This window comes from Xenopus laevis, chromosome 9_10S, assembly GCF_017654675.1.
Source record: "Xenopus laevis strain J_2021 chromosome 9_10S, Xenopus_laevis_v10.1, whole genome shotgun sequence".
Lineage (NCBI taxonomy): Eukaryota > Metazoa > Chordata > Amphibia > Anura > Pipidae > Xenopus > Xenopus laevis.
The window spans coordinates 69,550,017-69,574,213 of NC_054388.1; the positions used below are offsets into that span (position 1 = coordinate 69,550,017).

The 24,197-nt window shown below is 39.0% G+C and overlaps 1 protein-coding gene across 3 annotated transcripts in view; it reads left to right on the forward strand.

Moving 5' to 3' along the window:
- Positions 1–1,443: 1,443 nt before the first annotated feature.
- Positions 1,444–24,197, forward strand: part of osbpl6.S (oxysterol binding protein like 6 S homeolog) — a 98,403-nt gene continuing 75,649 nt past the window's right edge. For 2 of the 3 annotated variants that reach the window (XM_018238894.2, XM_041579227.1), the window contains exon 1: positions 1,444–2,008. The gene's annotated coding sequence lies outside the window, so the exon portion shown is untranslated. The remainder of the gene's footprint in view (positions 2,009–24,197) is intronic. The other variant, XM_041579228.1, reaches the window with a different exon arrangement.

The following is a 24,197-nucleotide window of genomic DNA, read 5'->3' on the forward strand; positions in this document are numbered from 1 at the left end:
TTAGTACAATGTAGATAAGGGAAGTCTTCGTTCTGCTGCCCCCTCTTTCTCTCTCTAACACCCTTGCAGGGGATGGGAGTTGTCCCCCGGAAGTGGTGCCTGTCCCTTCCTTTGGATCGCCCCAGCTGTCCCCCTGCAATGTCCCCCCTTTGTGCTGTCCTCTCAGAAATATCACAACTCTTATTGTTTGTTCACTTACCCAGTGAGGTGGGTGGGCCTAATGTACAATGGGCCTTACATGTTGTCCTGGTGCTGGCAGAGGTCTCCTGCTTCAGAGAAGGATAAGACAAAAGCTCTTATGCAGCTCAGATGGACACCAGGATGCACTGTACTTAATGCCTGCCATAAGCATGTGATAAATACAGGGCTCTCTAGCTTGCATACCCTGAATGTTGTGCAAGCAATTGCTATGGGTTCCATTTGGCCAGTATTTCACCTCCCTGGCCAGTAAAATACCAGCCACGACCAGGGGCATTATTATACCAGCACTAGTAACTGCCTACTCACCAAATATGATGTCCATTCCACAACCAGACCAGTCTCTGTATGGCCAGGAATGAAAGGTGCTGACCCTAACTTGTGGAGATGTGTCAAGCCCTGGTTATTTTTGGGATTCACCCTGATTAAACCCCCCCAATCACCTGAAGTAATTGGTTTGTCACCTGGTGTCAGTAACTGACAAGTTACCCACTTCATTAAAATGTATAAAATCATCACTGGATTTCTAAATTGTTCACCCCTAGGCCAAACTGTCCCCATACCCACTCCCCCCACAAGTTTGTGTGTGCACATGCTAGGGTCGCCACCGATCTGCTTTTTACCTGGAAGGGCTGTGTAGGTGAAAGCTTCCCATCTGTATTACTAAATGAGATCATGCGGACAATACTTTAAAGTGAATGACACGGTTACTAGTGATGAGCGAATCTGTCCTGTTACGATTCACAGAGGAATTCGCGAAACAGCGAAAAATTCACGAAATGCACTGTAGTCAACAGGCGTCAAAATTATTTTGATGCGCAACAATTTTTATACGCGTGGCTCTTTTGTCCAAATGCATTAACGTCAATGGGAGTTCAAATAAATTTTACGTGCAACAATTTTGACGAGCAGTTTTTTTTGTTGCAGCAGGGCAAGGAGCCCACTATAATTTTTTGGATACAGCATTCCCATAAATGCTAAACCCCTTCCTAAAGCTGCCACCTTAGGTATCCTTATAATTTACAAGAGGGAGTACTTTATTCACTATATGAAGGACAGTGATGTCATCAGTTATAAACGGTGAGTAATGATGTCATTTTTGTCACATGACTCATTAAAACTGTATTATAATAAATAAAGTACCCCTTGTTGGAAAATATGAGTAACCTCAGAGTTCCATGACCTGTATAAAGGCACTCAGCCGAATGGATCAATGACTTATAATATCCTTATAGTTTACAAGAGGGGTTACTTTATTCACTATATATTTAGCAATTTGGTTTGTTCCATCACAATGTGCCACATGATATAATGATAAGGTGGAAAAGGCAACGTCCCCACACGCACAGCTGACACAAGTGCAGTTCTGACAGGATTCCCCGGCACAGAGTGGTGTTCCTGTGGCAGCAGCATAGAGAATGTGGCGCTAATTAATAGGGATAATACTAGGCACAAGCCGCACACAGAGTGATAATAGCACGGACGTCCCGCATGATTCCCATTCCCCCGCTGAACAGCGGCATTAACCAGTCTGTAGCCCTAGGACGTTCCCATGCTGGTTTAATCCAGCCCACTCCGCGCAGAATCCAGGCTCCGTCTCTTCTGTGCAACCGCCTGTCCCTGTAGGATTACACTTGCCTCTCACTGCAGGGAGGGGCACCCGGTAACCCCGGCTAGAACTGCGGAGAGGAGCAGCGTAGGAGACTGGGGAAGGACTGGTAGGAGGAGAGCCCGGAGAATCCCTGGATGTGCTGCCGCTGCTGCTGCTGCTGGAGATGTTACAGACAGACGTGATCCTTGTCCCTCTCATGTGAGTCTCTAGTGCAGGTGCCATTGGCTGCTGCTCTCATTCCCTGGCTCACTGCTGCATTGCTGTCACTGCTAAGTGCAATTGTCACTGTGTATCTATGACAAGCCGGCTGTTTGCTGCAATTCCACTCACTGCAATTAGCCAACAGTGTTGCCTTGCAATACACACACACACACACACACAAGCACATTGCAGGGGGTTATGGCTTCCACATTCAGTCACTTAGTAGCAGCAATGGAACCTTGTCTCCTTCTAACTTTACACTTGTGTGTGTCTGTGTGAATGTCTGTCTTTCCACACAGCACCAGCACAATGCACATGCCTCTAGTTAGGGACGTAGGGCAACTGCCTGTGAAACACAGTGACTGAGAATTCTACAGAGAGATACACTTTTTTTTAACCTTCCCTCAAGGAACTGGTCTAATGAGAGCAGCAAATCGGACACCTATACATTAATAGCAGCTGGCAGATAGCATAGTAGGGGATGTGCTTTGCTTATTATTATCTAGGGCCAGTGTGGACTAGTAGCACTGTTACTCAATCTTTCCCCATCAAATCCCCGGACTCTTAGGGGCAAATTCACTAAAGCACAGAGCGGCTAACATAATTTTGTTACTTTGTCGATTTACTAATGGGCGCTGGCGTAAATTTGCTAACGAAGTGGACCTACTCTAGTGCTACTAGTCCATTGTACTTTAACTTGGCGCCATATGCAAATCAGGCATCGCTAGCGTAACTTTGATTTGCTTGACGAATTAACGCTAGCACAACTTCGCTACCTTTCACCTCCCTGAGAACAACTTCGGATTTTAGTGAATAAGCGGAGCCTGGCGAAGTGCGGCAAAGCCTGCACTAGCGCAACTCCACGTGTTAGTGAATTTGCTCTTACTGTTTTGTCAGTCATTGTAAAAGGGGTAGCCTAGTGGCATATGCCCTGTAGAACACCATACTAGTCCTATGCACTGAACTGGGACTAAAGAGCAGTGTATCTGATAAGTGCTAATTTTATCACTGTCCTGCAGCCCTCCCAGTTCCATGTCATACCAGAACCAGTTGCAGTTTTTAGAAAGAAAAATACAGCATTATTATTATGTCCAATTTATTTCAGTATTCAGCAGGCCAGTTCATTGTGGACTGCTTAGGGCAGTTCTTTAGATCAGAGCTGTAAAGCCTGCAGGCCTCTGACAACTCTCAGAATGCTGGAAGCAATCTAAAGGATTGCTGGGAGTTAGAGTGGGAGTTAGAGTTCTATTACAGCTGGGGTAGTGCATACTTTGACTACCTAATGTGAGTGTGCATGCTTAGTGCCAGTGCTGTGTAAGATGCCTCGTCCCTGCTGAAGGACAATACTGGCATTAAGTGAAACCATAGGAAATGCCATTTATAAGGTACATTGGCAGAGCTGTACAGATGATGTCATAGTCTTCTATTCTCATCTGCAAGTAAATTGTTAAATTGAGGGACATATTTAGGCTGATGTAATGCTGACTTAATGGTAGGGCCTTGCATGTATCCTATTTATTATGAGTGGTTATGCAAGAAGAAGCACTTGCTGTTTATATATACACAAATGAGCTGTACGCAAGTAAGGGGGTGTGTTGGTTAGAAAATGCTTGTGAATGTAAAAGGTTCTTGTTAAAGTTCCCTCACTGATTTTTCCTCTGTATCATTGTGTGACCATTTAAACACCCTTTCTAATCACAAAAGCTTTAGATTCTTAAACAGGTAGCAAAAGGGTTATATACATAGAAACACCCGTTCTGAACAACATTTCAACTTTTTTATGGTTTGCAGATTATTAGCTTTCATATTTTGCCTCTTTCTGGCCTGTAACTGAAAATGCCCAAGCAATCACAGCAACCAAACAAAATAGATTAGTTGCGAGCCTTTACATTTATTGTTTTTATTTTTCTATAATGATTTTTTCATTAAGGCCCTGTTGTCCAGTTGCTAGGGTAATTAACCCTATAGCAACCAGTTAGCATTTGAATTTCCAAGCCTGATAGCTGTACTAAAAAAATGCAAATAATTAAAAAAAATCAAGAATGAAAATTATCCTTTTAAACTCTGGGTCAGAGCCAAAAATGTCTGGCTATTTTGACTAAATCTTCAAAGGATGAGGCATATGATTGGGCAGGATTTTGGCACATACAAGTGTCTATTTACATGCCAACCAGTACTGGCCCCAAGGAAGGAATTATGACTTCCAAGACTAATCAGGAGATTGGTTACTGTGCACAATGTAGCTCTGTCTGCTTGCATTTAATAAGAAAAATACAAATATGAAGTCAGCATGAGTTTTTGTAGTGTCTACATCTTTTCGTTTCAGTTGTTCAGAGATATGGATAAGCACTTCAGGGTGAGCTGTTTCACATGCCACATTATGTGTGCTCCTTTGATATATATTGTACCACCTGCTTGAAACACAGGACAAAAATGTTGTGCAGTTTTTTCCAAAATGAATCAGTTAATAGTGCTGCTCCAGCAGAATTCTGCCCTGAAATCCATTTCCCAAAAGAGCAAACAGATTTTTTTATATTCAATTTTGAAATCTGACATGGGGCTAGACATTTTGTCAATTTCCCAGCTGCCCCTGGTCATGTGACTTGTGTCTGCACTTTAGGAGAGAAATGCTTTCTGGCAGGCTGCTGTTTTTCCTTCTCAATGTAACTGAATGTGTCTCAGTGGGACACGGGTTTTTACTATTGAGTGTTGTTCTTAGATCTACCAGGCAGCTGTTATTTTGTGTTAGGGAGCTGTTATTTGGTTACCTTCCCATTGTTCTGTTGTTTGGCTGCTGGGGGGGGGAGGGAGGGGGTGATATCACTCCAACTTGCAGTACAGCAGTAAAGAGTGATTGAAGTTTATCAGAGCACAAGTCACATGACTTGGGGCAGCTGGGAAATTGACAATATGTCTAGCCCCATGTCAGATTTCAAAATTGAATATAAAAAAATCTGTTTGCTCTTTTGAGAAATGGATTTCAGTGCAGAATTCTGCTGGAGCAGCACTATTGACTGATTCATTTTGAAAATTTTTTTTTTTCCCATGACAGTATCCCTTTAAGTGAATGTGAAAATGAAACCTGCTGTTCTTACTGCAGTAGTTCCCTTAGATAATAGAGGATGGAGAACATCAGCATGTGGCCTTTGGGCAGCTGTTGTGTAATTGAACTTCACTAATAAATTTATGTTTTTGCTGAAGCAAGAAAAAGCGATTTTAGACAGCACAGTAGCCAGAATTATGTTAAAGCTATACCATAGGCTATTATAATAAACTCTCCAACCATTTGGTAAACTGCATTTAATGAAACATTTCAGTGACTGTTAATGTATATTTGTATTTACTAAATTTCCTGACTAGTGTCAGACCATGCTGAGTGAGTTTAATGTCCCTGTATCTGTTGTTTCAATCTGGCAGCTCAGTAATTCAGGTGCTAATTTGTTAAATTTATTTGATACAATTAGTTCATACATTTCTCAGCAGTATCTGGGGAATATTAGCAACTATTGTATCAATTCAATGTAACAGCTGCCTTTAATGAAACTCATGGATTCTGTTCAGCAGGGACAAAGAAAAGAAATGAATCAACTTAAGCAGGCCATCAACGCAAAGATCTCATTGTACGAATCGAGGATTTGTACGATTTTCGGAACGTGTGTGGAGAGTCCCGACATTTTTCGACCGGCGGAGATCGGTCGTTTAGTCGATCAGACAGGTTAGAAAATTTCTGTCGGCTGCGGGTAATATCTCTTCGTGTATTGCCCATCGTACGATTTTCAGTGGGAGACTGTCACTAGCTTTGTCTATCATACGATTGCTGTCAGGGGCAGAACATCAGCTGATCTGTACTTTAACTACTTTATTTGGTCGGAATGGTAAGACTTTGATCTGAATGGCAGTGCCGGAACTAGGTGTAGGCAGAGTAGGCGCGTGCCTAGGGTGCAAAGCTGGGAGGGCACCAGGCACGTACCTCCTCTATCGCCTACCCCAAGTCCGGTTCCCTTCTCTGCCCGACTCTCTGCATTTCTTCTCGCTTTTTGCGCTTCTGCGCATGAGCGCGAACTTCAATTCACGCATGCGCACTATATCGCAAATGCGTGCATGCACACGCGAGCACAAATTTGAGCATGTGCACGCGAGCGCAAATTCGCGCATGCGCACGCTAAACAGGCGCCGCGACTGCCAGGCCTGCCTAATGGTTAGTGGCAGGTCGGGAGATGGGAAAGTCCGATTGTACATTGATTCGAACAATCTGATCTTTGCGTCTGTGGCCAGCTTAAATGTATCAATTTAGAATAGTTTACAGGGTCGGAGACCCCCCTCCCAGAGCTGCTTTAGAAGGTGAAAAATTACACTTTACACTTCAATATTAGAAGAACGGTCACACATAGAAAATAGAAAGTTATTGGAAAAAGTCTTTATTTCTGGTGAACTATCTGAAACCAACTGAACTGAAAAAAGTGTTGGAAGGTGAACAACCCCTTTAATTCTGTATTTTGATGTTCAGTGCCTCATAACTGTAAAATTGTATAGCACAGTTGTCCAACTTCTTATATGTTTTGAACATTATTGTCTTGTATCTGCGACTCTTTAAGAGATTGATGAACTGCCACACTCAGAATCAAGGTTGTCTGTAATGGGACATGAAAAGCTAAAACAGGAGTATCATGGAATACAGTTTTGGTTATAAATAGTATACATCAGCAAGGGTCCCACCAACACCAACGACAGCTGTGATAGTGAACTAAATGTGTGTTCTGAGCAGATTTCTCCTTGACACTAAAAAAACCATAACAACCTCTATACCGGTTGTTAAGAAAGGTCTTGTGTAAATTCTAATGTTATGTTCACTTGTTGCTCTAGTTAAAGGCTTAAAAGGAGAAAGCATTTTATTCTGTTATTATGGGTTCTTGTGAAACACACCATCAGACACATATGAGGTATGTTATCATTTACCAACATGTCTAATGCAGCCCCTTTTGTTTGGTAACCTTTAGGCTGCGTGACTATTTGGCCTGCTTAAAGGAAGAGTAACATAAGAAAATCAAAGTGTTTTTAAGGAATGACAATATAATATAGTGTTGCCCTGCACTGTTCTCAAGAATCCCATTGTATGCTGCAAAGCGTATGTTATCTGCTGTGTATCCTGTGCCTTTTCTCCTTTTTTCTCGCTTTGAATGGCTGCCCCCATGGCTACAACAACAGCTTGTTTATATAAACCACAGCAAAGTTTCTGAAGCAACCACACCAGTTGTAACAGTGCAGCACAACAGTAGATTATAATAGTTTAGTACAGTTACATTTTTTGGTGTTACTGTTCCTTTAAGGGTTGTTTTCTGTTCCTGGTACTCTACATAATGTGACAAGACATGGTCTTGACAAATACAGAATGATTTGCAGAGTTAGGGATGGGCGAATTTTTTCACTTTGTTTCGCTGTGGAAATTACGCACATAGACTTGAATGGCGTCGATTATAGACGCCAAATTTGACCCGTTTCGCCGAAACGAACAGGTCAAATTCACCCAAGCCTAAGGCCATAGCTTTTAATAAAACAATCAAAATATATTATGTTAGCAATAAGATGCCATGATTTGTTGTACAAACACCACCACATCTATGCTATCAAGTATCATATTTACCACATTGGCTAGTAAAAAACTGTCCTTGTGGCCACCCATTTTAGCTCTGACAATGCAGACAACCTTTCAAAAAGAAATGTGACATTCAAATCCAAACAATCAATACAGTACAGTCCTACACACTGTAGAACAAAGAGCATATTAGAGTACATAATGAATTAAATAAACCACATCTAACTGAATGTATTAAAAAACAACAAAGTGATCAAAGCAGAATTGTGCGATGCATAAGATGTGAGTTGGCTAAACCCTTAGCCCAGGAAAACTCTACAAAAAGTTCCATGCATACTCTTCCTCCTGATATCTTGATGGAGGTGTTTGGTTGGCTATCTACTGGTTGGTTTGGCAGCCATGGCTCACATCCTAGTGGACCATCTGTGGGGCGTACTTCTAGTTTAGCACTAACAGAAATGTTATAATACCTGCGATTCACCGACCAAAATTATGGTATTTTGTATACACTAGAAAAGGGATTTGGCAAAGACCATATTTGTATGAGGTTTTCTCCATGAGATTAGATTGGCTGCTTTAGTCTGACATCTCACATTAAATCTTCTTATAAATTTCTGTAGCTGTGCCTTAAATTGGTCTAATCTATTCAAGCTCCAGTGATATGTCTGTACCCCCCCCACAGACATCTGCACACACTAGTCTTTTTTTACTTGTTACTAAGTGTTTAATGATGTTTGATTTTTTCTCCTTAATGTCCACATCCCCTTCTGATTTTATGTTCTCATGTGGTTTGCAATGCTCAGGAGTGCATTTAAGGCCCATGTATGCAGTGACAAGGGGTTGCTTTTAATGTCAGTTGCAGTCTGCACTGTGGATATAGAATTTTTCTTTCTTTCTCTTTACCAGTGGATAATGCTTGGATACCCCTGGATCTGCTACATAAATGTAATATTGAATCTGTTACCTTGTTATGATCTAGAGTGGCACCTGACCAAATGGTTACAGAGGCTTGAACTATAAAAGTCTGGATTTGACACATTTGTACATGTAGCCATATCATAAAGTTTGATCATTATTACTTTTCTATCAGGTCCTTCTAGGATCCACCTCAATTTGTTTCCTGATTTGATTTTCCTAAATGCCTTGCTTTGCCAGAGAAAGTTTTCTAGATTATCTAGTCTCTATGCAATGAATTGACTTAGACCTGCAGTATTTAAACCTGTATGTGTTGTCATATACCCTTAAAGAAATGGAGTTTGTTTTTGTTCTGTAATAATGAGGCTTTGGTAGTAGGAAGGAGTGCCCACATCTGTTGATGTTTTATTATTTTAACTCTTCCTCAGAATTATGCTAAGCAGCATTAAATTATTCAAGGACAATACAAAACAATGAATTGGTGCTGGGTGTTCCCATACTAACTTCCTCTTCCATTTGTCGTACAGCACCATATACTCTAGTTTTACAGGAGGGACTACCTTTAAAGTTACTGAGGCTCATATGGTTTCCTCAATATATCACATTTCTGAATATAAACCGCTTAAAATTGGTATTCATCATTGTGTTCAGACCTGCTAGTTGTACCATACCGATTGAAATTAGTAAGAAACTACGCACACCCTATTTCTGCAATAATTCTAACAAACTGTAAAAAAATCAGCCATTTAAGCTGTATGGAAATTACTCACAATCTCTCAAGCAGAGTAGTGCAAGTAATCCTAAATGTATTGCTGAAGTGTTTTTACTACTGGCTCAGGCATCCTGTGTTGTGAGTAAGGTCTAGTGCAGGAATCCCCAACCTTTAGAACCCGTGAGCAACGTTCAGAAGTAAAAGGAGTTGGGGAGCAACACTAGCATGAGAAATGTTCTTGGGGTACCAAATAAGGGCTGTGATTGGCCATTTAGTAGCCCCTATGTGGACTGTCAACCTACATTGAGGCTCTGTTTGGCAGTGCACCTGGGTTTTATGCAGCCAACACTTGCCTCCAAGCCAGGAATTCAAAAATAAGCACCTGCTTTGAGACCACTGGGAGCAACATCCAAGGTGTTGGAGAGCAACATGTTGCTCAAGAGCTACTGGTTGGGGATCACTGGTCTAGTGCTATAGGGCTCCTTCACATTATGGGATTTGTTAAAGGAGGAATAGGTACAGTAGGTAAAGGAAACTATTATCATGATTGTAATATTTATTATCTTTCCGTACAATATATAGGATGGATGAGCATCTGAGGTTGGCCTGATTTACCATTTCTGAGGAGTTCTTTTCCTTTTTTTTTTTAAACTATGAGGTGGCTGCCTAGGGTGCAATGGGGTGAGGGACACACCTGTGGGGCACACCAGTGTCAGCTAACAACTGGCACAGTAGTAGGTAAGTGAGATATTGCTTTATGCCCTCTTAAAATAGATTATAATGAAGGCAGACATAACTGTGTGCTCCACGCATTGCGTGTCTGTATATTGGCATTTATAAAGGTCAGTCATAACTGCCACATTACTTGGCTTGGTTGAGACATTTAAACAGAGAATAATAAGTGTATTACTCAGCTGATTGCTTGATGTGTTGTTTGTTGTAAGGAGGAATGCTAAAACTAAGGACAATGTGGCAGGCTACACTTATGTATACAAGCATGGGAGCTATTGTGCGCAGTGCTTTGGATCTTTCATTCATTTGGATCATTATACATTAAAGCAACAAAAAACATTTAAAACGAAAAACATCTTGATAGAATTGTATTGTCATTAATATGGATTTATGCTAGTTTAGATACCATCAATTACAAAGCACTGTTTTATCATTATACGAAATAACAATAATGGACTCTGGGAGATGGCAATCCTGTGTTCTAGAGTTTTCTGGGTGACAAGTTTCCATATAATGAAGCCCATACCTGTATAGGCAAATTCCCAAATAAGGATTTTTTCAAATTGCCATTAGTGTAAGTATCATGTTCCTCACAGACCCATGGGGGAGAGGTCTGCAGCTGTCAAAATACAGCATTTTGTGTAGGGACACTATGATGCACATACATGTAGGGACCTCTTCAAAAGCTTGCTGTGATATATTGTTAATCTAACATTCAGAGTTATACTGTATATGCCTTGTTAACCTATTGATGGATACTTGGTCAGCATATCTCAGACAGTAGCACTTCTGCCTTGCAGCAGTGGGGTCCTCAGTTCCATTCCAGCTAGTGCACTATCTACAAGGAGTTTATATATTCCCCCCCGTTTCCTCTGGGTACTCCAGTTTCCACCCACCAAAAACATACAGTCCCTAGTGTGTGTGACAACAGGGAGAATGTAATAAGCAAAAAGCAATTTATACCGCTTCCAAACTCACCACCCCATTGGTTGCTCCCTATTTTTCTGGGTGCTCAGTCCACATCGTCCCCACTGCCAACATATAATACCCAAGCACTCCGGTAAAAAAACTGCAGATTTATTGCAAGATGCTGCAGAGATACATGGCCTTACGCGTTTCGGGAACAAATTCCCTTAATCATAGGCTTACTATTAACAGGGAGACTTACTGTAACAGGGAGAATGTAAGCTCCACTGGGACAGGGACAGATGGAAACAGTGTATACTCTCTTTAAATCACTACAGAAATGTGTAGGCCTATGTAAATGCTTGGAAAGAAATTAAATTAGATGAACCGGTTCCGGATAATGAATACCTGGCAGCATCATACTGTATATCCTGATTTCAGGCTAATATAGCATACTTTGTCAGTAGCATACTGTATACACCCCAGTGTCTTCCTAATGATGTATATTTGGTTTGCATTATATGGTATATCACAGCCTGTAAGCTTGAGAATGGATACTTGGTCAGCATCATACTGTATGTCAGCTTCTGTCTAATATTGAATTCTTTAACAGTATATACAAATTATATAGTATATATATATATATATATATATATATATATATATATATATATATATATATATATATATATACTGTTACAAAGTGACTTTTCACATACCGTACATAATGTTGTATCTAAGCATTATTCTGCCTTAAAGCTCAAGTCTCAGGGCTCATTTCTGGTACATTAATTAAGGTAAAGGCAAAACATTTATTTGGCAAATTTTCTGCAACTGAACAAGAATCTTACCTTTCATACCTCTCTGTTGCAGACTTTGAGGAGCATAGTTATTATGCCTTTGTTGCACCCTTTAGGAACAAATGAACTTTTCATGTAAAGAATTGTAAATAACTGAAGTTATATTTTCCATTGCAATTAATTTTAATCTGGCTTTGCATTGGGTCAGTGTCCCTTTGAACATCCAACATAAAGTCTATCAGTATTCAAAGACACAAACGTTACATGTTTGGTTGTTGCATAAAGCTGCTGATCAAGCTGTCTACTATTGATGAATTCTCTGTATCACAGTTAGTGAAAACATTTAGAAAAAGATAAAACAGATAATAAATAATAAATGCAGTTTCACTCTGGCACAATACAACAAGAGCTGAGGCTTGCTAGGCACTATTAGAGGCAACTAGGGATGATCTTTACTTTGAAATTTAAGACTTTCATAAATATTACACATTGGTCTTGGGTATTGGGGAGATCATATCCATGCCTGCCTTTTTCTTTAATTGGTTTTGTTTACAGAATGTATACTGTATCTAATGTCATTTAAAGGAGAAGGAAAGTAATTTTTACTTGGGGGTGCCAAAAGTTAGGCACCCCGAAGTGATAGCATTTACTTACCTGACACCCCGGGTCAGTGCACCTATCAGCAGAAAACTGCACCGGCCCAGGGTTATTCCAGCGTGTTACACGGAGCGATCATCTTCCTGCTTCTTCTTTCTTCAAATTTCCTGGGGCAGACGCATGCGCAGTAGAATGAAATAGCCAGCTTTTTGTTAAAGTTCGACTTTATGCTGTATTATGCATGCACAGAGGCAAGAAGAAAGAAGAAGCAGGAAGACAATCCATCAGTGGTGCTCGCTGGAATAACGCCGGGGTTTCAGGTAATTAAATGCGATCACTTGGGGTGCCTAACTTTTGACACCCCAAGTGTAAAATTACTTTAGTGTCTATAGGGGTACAAGTCTGCACACAAGTTAGTTGCTATGTAGCCTGTTAAAATGAGCTTTACATTTGTCAGCAGTCAATGCCAAAGGACTTTTCTATTGGCCTGCCTATTTACTCATGCATCACTGCAGAAAATGATTTGGTCACTCTGGGGGACTCACCAACAACATTTTCTTTTTCCTACACTTTAGGGAAGAAGCTGCCAAACTATTGAGTTTCTTCCCCCTGAGAAGGCTGGAGCAGTGGCAGGGGGTGGTGCGCAGTCTGAAGACTGCAGTTGTGGTAGAATGACTGTTTGGTTTCATAGATACTTAAAGTGGCCAGCTTAAAGGCTACTTAGAGTGAGATTTGGGGTAAAAACGTATGTGTTGTTGTAGATATTCTAGATATTATGCGAGATTCACTTCAGTATGAAAAAGTTAACTTTTAATGGGTGTGATTCAATTCGAGGACAAAATTTTTTCTCAAAATTCAGTTCCAGTTTTTTCCCATAGACTTCAATAAAGTGCTCACGTGATAAAAAGTGAGATAAGTGTTTCTGAATTGAATTGCATTTCAAATTGCAGTCACTTGATACAGTAAACCTTTTTCTCACTTAATTGAATATGGTCCAGTTTTGGAAGAATAGTGAAACATAAAAGTGAAAAATAAATATTTTATATCGAAATAAGTTAGCAATAGTAAAACGTTTATTCTTTTCTTTCATGCCTTCAGGGGCTAATAGCATATAGATATTGACCTTGAAATATTTATTGATTTATTTTATAGGCCTGCTGCTTCATTGGGAAGGTCATTAGTTTCATTATTTAAATGGAATGCTCTGGACATTTACAGCCCCATACTGCACCCAGATACTTCATTTTTGCGACATCCCTAAGATACCAATTAGGCAGTTCAATGCAGGTCTGTTAGCCAAGGGAAAGTCTGCACATGATGAAGCCATGATGAAGTAGTTGAAAATAAATTCGGTATTGTTTGTGCATGAAAATGTGTATTTTTCTCTACTTACAGGTTTTTTTTTGCATACCTTTTTAGCATTGGTAAGTGCTCAATTACTGTCATTGTGTAATAGACTCTTATTGCTCTAGAAGTCATTTCCAGAAGAAAAATCCAATGCCTCAAGTGCATCTTGTATTGACAACATCTTGTTGCACTGAAGCATTTTACCCGTCAGTGAGTTAACAGTTGTTTTATTACTGATATCGACTATGATTTAGAGTTTTAAAAAAAATATGTTTTTTTGGTTGATTGGCATTGCAGCTCCAGCAATCCTTTCCTGGCTTGTTCTAGAGGTAAAGGAGGATCTGTGTTCAAAAAAATTCACCTTGCTCTGCGCTCCAAATCCTTTTGTCCCTCTTTCTGTTTCCAATATGTTGGGAGGTATGCTCTCACCTGTCTTGCCTGTGCTGTTGAATTGTATGCAGTTGGGCATATGGACATTACCAGAGCCTGGAATAACTGCCAATCTACACCTGTGGGAATGCCAAGAATCCACTTGCCGGTTGCTCCCTTTGATGTAACCGACTTGTGCCCAGTAAGAGGATGCTAATGGTGTTAATAACAGCGCACACCAAAAATGTGGCACATCATTACTATCCCCACCACAAAGATACATAACATACTGTTAACTAACATTTTATGCACTGTGGATATAAAGTCTAACCAGGAGTCTGGAAGCAAGCTACGGGTTTGTTTTTGCACCTGTTAGGCTCTTGCATTTGAACCTTGGCAATCATAAACGACTGTTCCTCACTAGATAGTAAATAATCAGTTATGACTACATTACTTATCAGCTGAGCCGGGAAACATGTCTGTGCGCTTGTTTGTGTTTATGTCTCCCTTCTGTAAAACCCAGTACAAATCTTGCTTTACAGCACACAAGTAGAAAACGTTATGCACTTTTAAAAGCGGATGCTTGCTAAATTGCATTTTAAAAGAATTGGTTCTTGTAACAAGGAACTCCCATTTTGCCGGACGGGGTTTAAATTACATTGAAAAGGAAAAAATACAAGTTGTGGTGTTAAATTAATTCTGGGAGATAAAAGCTGAATGGCACGCTTCAGGAAATTGCATGTGCAAAATGAAGTGCCGCAGGAAACATTTGCAGATAAGATAATAGATTTTCTAAAGACAAAGTTCTTTAGCATATCAGCAAATTTTACCATTGCAAACTCTTGACTTGGCAACTACTGGTGACATTGCATCAAAAACCATTGCAACTAGAACTCACTGAGCATGCTGGGCACAGATTTGGAAATATTTTTTTCTGCAGATGTTACATTTTTAATTTACTCTGGTGTGTGCCAATATGCTAGGCACTATTCCAGTGAACTAAACCACCGTCATGTGGAGCTATCAATTATAATGCCTTGCTGCAGTCATATCCTTCTTTCTTAGGGTTTCCATGTATTGTAAAGTATTGTAAAGTTGCAAAATGTACAATCTAAGTGTTTATCTAAAGACACAAGGGATCCCTGGTGATAGAAAACCCCAATTTATTTTGAAAAAGAGCACTGTCCAGGGGAAAATGGTAGGTATTTAATAAATAAACAAATCACCCCTCCTTTCACTTAAAATGGGAATCACCTGTACATGGAAGTTAACTGGGGGGGGGGGGGGCTAGAGCATTCTTTTCCTTGCCCACTGAGCTACAAAAGAGAACATAACTGATACATCATGGGGGGAGGTTCCCCTCCCAAACCACACCACTCACACTCCTCAATACAACCCTAATCCCTTGCACCAGGCCATAAAACACAGAATAGTGCCACTGAGTTGAAAACCACCATGTCATGTCACAAGTTTTCTGGTGGAGATCTGTGACTGGGAATATCACCAGTTAAAATCTGCCAGAGTGCCAATCACAGGAAAAGAAATACCCACAGATAGCACCCATCCCTTCAGGGACACATCTGACATAAATACTTCCTTTCTAATCCCAAACACAGAGTAACAATGCTGAAAGATCTGTGCCATGTAGTGATTATATTGAGGTTCCATGCTCTCCTCATGTTATTTATTTTATATTCTCATCCCTTTCTGTTCATTTTTCCTCTTGCCTTTTTCTGCTTCATTATCTCCTCTCTCATTCTTCACCTTTCCACCATATTCCCTCCTGCCTTTCCTGCAGGATCGGGAGATAATCATGGTACATGCATTGGGTAAGAGAAACAGGAAGGCCCACTTATCTCTGGCCTCTCCGGGAGTTTTCCTGGTGTTCTACTAGGCCAGTCTAAACTTAAAACCTGATTTGTCTAAAGCAAGAAATCACCAGAAATAAAGGTCACATCCAGCTTGGATGAGCTTTTATTTGTGTTTCAATGGCAAGCTATCATTGTTAGCTTTTGTACTGAGTTAGGTAAAACAGTTCTGTGCCCAAGTAACTTCATCTATGCCTGAAAGTCAGTAATGCAACTTACCACTGCTTTTAAATGGAAATAGTTAAAAAGTCACTTGGGCTCTATTTGTCCTTTAATTGCATATATTTCTGCCTCTTCTTTTCGGAAAACTAATCGCGCTGAGTAACATTTTAGCCAATGGGAAGTCAGGGGAGGCAGTTCACGGAGATTAGTCACCCCGAAGTAGAAGCCATTTACAATTGAATGAGCCATTAGCACCTAATGTTTTGATTTATTTTAATTTTCAGGCTGAAGAGCATAATCGCATATAACCTGTGGAAATAGATTTTATTTTTTCATTTACCCGTGCAAAAGAAATGAATTTATGGAATCTCAAGCAAAAACAAAAAGAAACTGTTCACTGGACATTTGTTGCTCCAGCTGATGCAGGTCAAGTACCTTAAAGCGATTATAGAGACTGTACAGTAACATTAGCATTGGGATTTGCCTGGTCGACTAGTTCATATTAATAAATCAGATGTTCTATCCTAGATATAAACAACCACTAACATCTAACTACCCATCGGTCACTGTTAATTCATTGAAGAAAAACATTTCCCGTGCTTCCTAACCTGCATACTAGGTCTTCATATTTATTGTATCTGTAGCTGATGTGTTTGACCCCTGGTTTCACATGGTTCCTTTGCTGTGTATTCATTTTCATGAAAAGTGACCTAAAGAGAAAAGAACAAATTAAGTACAGCTTGTTATAATAGGCAGCCTATAGAAAAACATCCCAATAAATGTCAACCTACGGTTTAAAATCACCATTGCAAACGTTGGTCCTAGAGCTCTTCTTTGTGAACCTCAAAATACACTCCATCAACAGCAAAATGCTCTGATCTACTGGCTATCGTGATACAAGTGTATGCCAAATAGGTCGCTGTTATGAAAAAAAAAACAAAACTTGTTACTATACGTTGTATTAAAGCAGTGATCCCCAACCAGTAGCTTGTGAGCAACATGTTGCTCTCCAACCCCTTGGATGTTGCTCTCAGTGGCCTCAAAGCAGGTGATTATTCTTGAATTCCAGGCTTGGAGACAAGTTTTAATCACATAAATACTAAGTATAGTGTCAAGTAGAGCCTCCTGTAGGCTGCCAGTCCACATAGAGGCTACCAAATAACCAATTACAGCCCTTGTTTGGCAAACCCAGGGAGTTTTTATGCTTGTGTTGCTCCCCAACTCTTTTTACATTTGAATGTGGCTCACGTGTAAAAAAGGTTGGGGATCCCTGTATTAAAGGAACAGTAACACCAAAAAGTGGAAGTGTCCTAAACTAATTATAAATATAATGTATTGTTGAGCTGCACTGTTAAAATGTATGTGTTTCTTCAGAAACTCTGCTGTTGTTTATATAAACAAGCTGCAGTGTAGCCATGGGGGCAGTTATTCAAAGCTGAAAAAGGAGAAAAGGCACATGATACACAGCAGATAACAGATAACTCTGTAGAATCAATGGGGTTCTATAACACTTATGTTATTTACTCTGTGTCCTTTGCTTGAATGGCTGCCTCCATGGCTACACAGCAGCTTGTTTATATGAACTATAGTTGTGTTTCTGAAACAAACATACAGTTTTTCATAGTGCAGGGCACCACTATATTATATTGTCTTTCCTTCAAAACGCTTTCATTTTTTAGTGTTACTGTTCCTTTAAATGCCAGTATGCAATAGTGTTCTGAAGGTAAGCTCTTAATGTTAATAGCATGCTCACTGTGCAAACAATATGTATTTTAGCATTTGTAAGTAAGTCTAATAAATCTGATGAGTTCTTGACATATCCATTTTCTGTATCCAGGATGTGATGAAAAAAAACATGCTTATTATAATTTTCTTATATCTGGTTCTCTAATGGGAAAAACATTCTCATTCTAAGTTTGGTTTCAGGAGGCCCACTGGAGAGGAAGCTGGTAGAATAAAGTGAATTCCTGTGGCCGCCATCCCAAGTTACTTATGTGAAAATCCATTTTTGCATAAAACTGAATATTTATAGAGTGGATTAAATTGTCGTTCCGCACTGTACTTTCTGCTAGGAATAGCTAGATACTTATTCACTTTGCAGCTTATTTCCTTCATTCTGTCACATTTAAGACCTATTTTTCCACATATTTTCCTTTATTGCTGTTATGTATTTGACAGATTTGAAGTGTTCTCCTGAAATAACTGGGTATACTGATTGGTAGTTTTTGGGTAATGTGAATCATGTTATGGTGCTACTACTGATACCCAGTTGTTTCCTTGTTGGGTCCAGAGCATTCATAATTGGTGCAGACTCACCTCTAGATGGCCTTAATCTAATAATAATTACATATTTCCCATTACCCTCTACATTTTTGAGTTGGACTTGGGGAGAGATTTGTTGCTCTAGCACCTGAAGGAAGAGCACTGTCAGCGTCATCCTAGTTTGCACCAGACACCAGCTACTGCATATGCTAAAGCAAGACAGACATGGGTTAAACATTTCCTAAACAGGGGTGTGTTAAAGATGGGCTTAATTGTCCACATTGGCTAAAATGCTCTGGTCTATGTTTAGCATTACTTCTGTACCCCATCAACATATATATGATTTTAACAATAGAGTGAATTGCCAAAAGCCTATAAATAGTGAATCTGTGCAAGTGTCCATGTTTGCAGAACCCTAATTACTGGTAAAATTATTCAGTAAATAATGTAGCAAGACCTTGTAGATGACTTCTAAAATATTTGGACATAAAAACAGAATTTTGAATTGAAGTGGAGTTGTGCAAATACGTGGTAACGGAAAAAAAACGAGAGTAGGACAGATGTAAAGTCCTGTAATTAGAGCAATATGTGACCAAAGATAAAACCATAATCATTTTGAACGAAAGGAGAACTGCTAATGACAGTTGAATATAAGACTGTCAATTGGTGGCAAAACTGAAATAATGAACATTGATAATAAATTTAGCTGCAACTTGGTAGATTACCATTGCAAATATTAAAGCATGTATTGACTACAGTATAGGATTATTAAGACTAAGGTTATGAAACCCCCAAAATCCGATTTCACTTTTATATCGTAACATGATATCACCCAAGACTGCTACTGACCTCATTTATGGGAGAAAGAGCTGTGCCCTAACGAAAGAAGAATGGTTTAAAGCTTGGTCTAACCTGAAACATAGCTCAGTCAACACGATCCTAATAGAAACTGGTTACAAGGTTCTTATGCGATGGTATTTAACACCTGTAAGAGTAGCAAAGATATACCAATCCACCAAAAACCATACATCGGGGATGTATGATTCCTGGCTCTATGGGGCATGTGTCTATGGGACATGTATACTGGTCATGTCCTAAGGTGATTAGGTTTTGGGGAACAGTTTATGATTAGATTTTTTCAGTTCTACAGCTAAATCTAAAGAAAAATCCTTATGAAGCCTTAATGGGACTGCCACCTTAGGATGTCCTTAAAATAAAATGTAAGTTATTGAACCAGATATTTCTAGCGGCTAGACAAACTGTAGCCCCTAGTCCCCTAGCATAAACGACATTATGTTTAAAAACAAAATTGACTGGATGAGAGATTGACTATATTAATGAGAGATTAACGGGGTTAGCTACAGACAGGATCCAGTCAAAAAAACGTGGCAGACATTGATTATAGATTCAATGGTACTCACCCTACATAACTCATACCAATTGAATGAGGCAATATCAGTTTACTCCAGACCCAATAATGCTTAAGTGACAGTGAATATAGTGCATTAGTCTCCAAGTGATTATTATAGAAAAGTTTATTTTTTTTTTTGTTTCTCAAGTTATGTAAACTGTTAAGGTATCAATGATATTAAACAGGAAACTTATTGCACATTTCATTTATAACATGCAAATATCATTCACAGTTCTGTATATCTCAGAATGTCAATAGGATAGATGTATCAAGCCTGAATTTAAGATGTGTTATCTGAAGTACAGATATAACATTACGTTTCTGTAACCAGGTATTGGGATTATCTCCCATTAGATTTAAGTCTAATAAACACATGGACAGTTTATAATTATCGGTAATTTCCATGTAAAGTGTACTGCTGTGTATCATATTAGATAAATGTACAAATAAAAATATTTTTTTTAAAAAAAGATTAAGGTTATGAAAAAAAATAAATGTTATTTCACTATTGAACATGTATCTTAAAATTGAAGGTTAATATATAATTTTAATAATGTATATTTCATGTAAGCACACAGACTAAGCAGCTGGTGGTGAAGAAAGTTGAAGTCCAGTTACAAGAAGAATTCAGCTCTAAGGGGGGTATTTATCGGAATAATGTGAATTTTTAAAAACTCTTGCCCAGAAAACTTGAATCAAATTTGAATCGAGGTTTCGACCAGAAAAGCCTCCACCTAGGCTTACGCCCCAGCCAGTTTACTCGGTTTTATCAACAACTGTAGACTGTAAATGAATGCTCGTAAGAACCTTCAAAAATCAGTAGCTTTAGAAGTCTACCTGCATGGATGTGGCAAGGCTATTTCCAGTAGGTGCCTGCTCCCCTTCTCATCTGCTTGACTTGCCCAGTGGCAGAAATACTGTATCTGTTCATACTGGCATTGTGAATGTCAGACCACACTGCAAGCCGTCTAGCTGTCTATACCATGGGAAATGGATCAGAGAGTTTAGAAATGGCCATACTAATGGACTAGTTGTTTTTTGGAAGAAACAAAGAGGATCAAGTGAAGATAATGCAAATCTTCAAGCAGAAAAACATTTGTTTTAGGGAAAACTTAGACGTATCCCTGTTGTAAAGTATTAGGATATTGCAAGTCGTAGTCGTTTCATGACTATATAAAGGCTGAAAGGCAGGTCTTGGACTTGTGGGTCTTGTCATGTGACACACAGACACAAATTACATCACTTAGCTCAGGTTATATATGATTATATGATGACATCCCCAGAGTATGTTTTATATGATATTCATGACTCCTGTGATTTATATAATGATATTGCAAGTACTGTTGCTGTATAAGTTACCTTAATACTGATATTTATTTTTTTTCCTTTTGCCTGGGCCTGAATTTCATTTCTCTTTCTAAATAGCCTGTTTGGTGGGTGTGAAATATGACTGTGCTTGTGTCACCGTTTATTATTCTTTTATAATGACTCACTCAGGCTTGGATAGAATAGAAATTGCTGAGAGATTTATCAAATGAATTATGGGCACTGGCTGTGGGGAAGCAGCTGCTCTTTTGCAAGAAACACCTCCCTTTATTGGGCTATAGAGAAACCTGTATTCAGGGCTCTAGGAATAGTTATCTAAATACATACTAACCTAAATATTTAACAAAGCTTCAAGAAAAGTGTTCAATTTCACATTTTATATGTTTTGTTGTAAATGTCCAGTGTGTAATTAAAGTTGCTGCTTAATCCATATGAAGATTTGTAATTCTAAGGGGAATTATAGTTTAAACTTAGTCTGCTACCAAAGATTCTGGATGATAAATTAAAGCAAGCCAAAAGTCAATTGTATGAAGTATTGCAATGTAATCTGTAGTATACTGTCTGTATACAAAAACTTTTTTGTGATTTAGTAAACCCGGATGGTGTTAAAAGACCAACTAAAAAAGTATTACATCTCAAACCTACCAAGGTCATGTAGAAGTCAATGGCAGATGTCCCTTTAACAATAATCCAAAGAGTTAGTGGTTTTCGGGCAATCAAATCCGAATAAATTGTACGGTTCGGATTTGTTTACAATTTTATCTGGTCTTTTCCCGCACCAAATTTATTTATAAATACAGTAAAGTGTGTAGGATTTTTGCATCTTGATAAATAACCCCCTTAATCTGGAGATTTATTGAATATGCACCATGTACATAAACACATCATCTAAAAGAAGAGCAATTCATCTTCAGGGTTGTTTGCAATGGCAAATTGCTTCTTCACCATGTTCAAGCTAGGTAAGGGGCAGGCAAGATTCTTGTTTTCAGCCAGAGCTTTGGGTGACAGCTGTTGTGGAATGACTCTTTTTTAGTTTTATGTAGAACCTCCTTAGAGTTAACAGCTTGGGGTAAAAGCACAAATAATTTTCTGTTTTAATCACAGTATTCTCTTTCTGACACATAGAACATATTCGGCAGAATGCCTAGACAGGTGCTTCTCTGTACTGTTGTTGGGTAAGATCCAAAAAAAGTACCCCCAGAGTTATGTAGGTTTTTTTTCTAGGGCCATAGGCAAATTCCATATCTTGGTTGACTTAATGATGTTTAGAGACACAGAAGATGTCTACAGGAAACATAACGTAAAATTTGAACATATAAACATTGCCTGGACTATGATTCTGCATGATCCCAAACTGTACTATGAACTCGGACGTTAATCCCTTGCGCTCTGGACTACTCCCGCTGGGAGCCGATAGGCCGCCGTGACAGTAATACAAGAAGTGGTAATACACTGGCATGGTATCTCAAAGGCTTATACTGTAGGATAGGTCTTCCATTTGTTCTGTAACAGCAGGGTGCCAAGAAGAGCTGAGATTCTTCTTCACTTTCTCATCTTCACTATGATATGTCCAAAATTTTACATTTTTCAAAACTACTCATTCTACGAACCAACCATCATCCACTGTATCCATTGTATGTGAGTCAAGATCGTCTTGCCAACATGCACATACTGAAGATCATACAAAACTTTGTCATGCTAAATAAAACTGGACTATGTTTAATTTTTAATGAATTTTTGATGTATCATATAACAGAACAGAAGAGAGACCCACATGGGCAAGGCACTACTGCCATGAAGCAAGTTGTGAAACTCATCTTAGGTGGCATCACCTCACAAGTTACCAGAGGGCAGTACAGAGCCAGAATTTTGTCTCTTCTAGTGCACTAGCGATACGGCTCCCCTCAACCCACTCCAGCACAAAAAACAAAGCATGGAGGGCAGCAGCAACCTGGCTACCTCAGGGTGGTGCTGAGACCTGAATTATCCCTGCAAATGGCATATATATTTCAATGTAAATAGGATTATTTATATAACTTTCAGTACAATCTACCTACAATGTCAGCTTCTAAAAAAGAATAAACATAAAAGACCATTTTGTATGTAAGTATAATGTTAATGAAGCCATGTGAAATAGAGGTCTTAGACTGCACTGCTATTATGTGCGTTTATTTATTGGGAACATCATGGAAACCTAACCTGGTAATTAGAATAATAGACCTAATTTTCAAAGTAAAAAATAACTATGTTCACCGCAAAATAAATATTTAATCTGCCAGCTGGTGAGCTGTTAATAGATTTCAGTCACCTTCCTTAATTATATTTTTTAATATAATTGCTGGCCTACTGTAAGGTCAAGTAGAGGCGACAGTGATTGTGACTAATAAGTCTTTATTCAAATTAACAATTAGGTATTGGTGTGCACTGCATTATTTAAGAATTTAAGGGCAAGTAAACACATGGTTGTACTCTGTTAAAAAAAAAATGCCCTTCTAAATGGGGGTATTAAAATTCAGAGCAACAATGCCATATTGATGCTTCTAGGAGCTCGTTGCTGAAAAACATTGTGTACCAAGTGCATCAATAATGCATGCTCTGTCTATATTCTGAATAGACCTAGAACATTTCCAAATTATAGATACATGGTTTTCTGCTGGGTAGTGTTCTTTATAGTTTATTATGTTGCTCTGCGATATGCAGTAGTGAGTATTCAGCTCTATATCTATGAGTGATCCATTGCAGTCTTGCCGGTTCTATTCTGATAAAACTCAGTAAAGTCAAAATATCTTTGTGCACCACTCGTCACAACAGTCTAATAATAGCATGTATTTCCTGAAAACGGACACCCTACCTACAGATTGTGAAGTAAGCTTCTTAAGCAGTTGCTACACAAGGGACAAATTGCTCCTGTATTATCGTGATAATACTACAGCGAATCATGGCCCTGGGGAACAATGATATTTTGCTCTAACAGACAACAGCTATTACATAAAAATCAGGGAATGATCTAAGGATAAAATGTATTTACTTTTGGGTGATTACTGATCATCAGCAAAAGAATTGATGACCAAATACTGCATTCTGTTTCTACAATTTTAAAGGGAACCTGTCACCCAGATACTAAAAGTTGTATAATATTTGTTTTGAATTTAACATGAAATTTTGTTTTTATTTGTCATTTATTAA